Consider the following 1,349-nt stretch of genomic DNA (forward strand, 5'->3'; position numbering starts at 1 on the left):
ACATCCCCGTGGTGGCATGCAGATCTTTGTGAAGACATTCAAGATCAGATACCCCCTTTAGAAGATGATGATCCTTGGCGGGATCCCAGCCAAGGAGGACCACAAGGCCCCCGGCAAGAGCCTTGCCGGGGATGACAGCAGGCGCCACGGCAAGACCCTTGCCGGGGCCCCGGCAAGGCCCTTGCCAAGAACACCCGTTGGGCCACCATCAGGCCCACGCCAGTCAAACCTCCACCGCCGTTCGCATGCAGCTGCCGACCCAACCAGCTGGGCAGGCACCTGCGTGGCGGCATGCAGATCTTCGTGGAGACCCACCACTGCGCCACCTCAGCTGCCTGCCTGCCTACATGGCACCGCGGGCGCCGCTGGCCAGGGCGCGTGTCGACGCGAGAGGGAGCGGCGACGGACGAGACAGGGCTCTCCCCCTGTGACGCCCCAAGACCGGAGCTTCAGTTGCCTTCCAAGGTTTTCGGGTTTCATCGTGTGATTTGTTTGGTTCATCGCTTTCATGTTTGCATCATGTGCATTGCATCATGTCATCATGCCATCATGTCATTTCTTTTCTTAACTCAACTAAATAAATTGCATGGATCTTCGGTCCATTAAAATCGAGGGATATTCACTATGGTGATTACTCTTTAAAACATATTTCTCCCAATATTTTAGGGAGCTATACAAATTATATTCCAATAACTTGGAATCACCCACCACACAATTGCATTACTACTCAACTCTTCTTGTATCTGACTTAACGTCATATATTTTTCCTTGTCATCTCTCTCTCAAGCCATACCCATGCATCATCCCTCTCACTTCCTTCTTCTTTCATGTCTTTGCAAGCGACCTTATTCCTCCTCCACTAATGTTCATCTTTTCCCTATAAATCTTTCCTTTTCCCTACACCCTCTCTGTCAGATTTCATCCCATTCGAAGTTGTTTTGGTCACGTTCAAAAATGATTGGAGTTTGAGGATAATTCAAACTCTAATTATTTTTCTACCTTCTAAAAATGCCAGAGCAATTTATTCAAACCCTACATAAATCCAGGGTTCCAAATATATTTTTATATATCTCATTTTTTTCTAACCAAAAACCCCTGGATTTCCCCTTTGTTGGTTGTTTATTTATATAAACAATAAATTTAAAAAGGAAGGAATTTGGTGGGAGAGAGAGCTAGCAGCCAGGCCGGTCTGCTTCCTCGAGGCCCAACCAGCTCGCTGCTTCTCTTGGGCCTCTAAGGCCCAGCCGCACCACTTAACCTAACCCTAAACCTCTCCCTGGCCCGACCCCCATCTCCTCACGATCCCCCACTCCCTCTCGATCCCCAGCGCCGCCTCCTCTCGATCCCCA

Source organism: Triticum urartu, chromosome 6 (assembly GCF_003073215.2).
Source record: "Triticum urartu cultivar G1812 chromosome 6, Tu2.1, whole genome shotgun sequence".
Classification (NCBI taxonomy): Eukaryota; Viridiplantae; Streptophyta; class Magnoliopsida; order Poales; family Poaceae; genus Triticum; species Triticum urartu.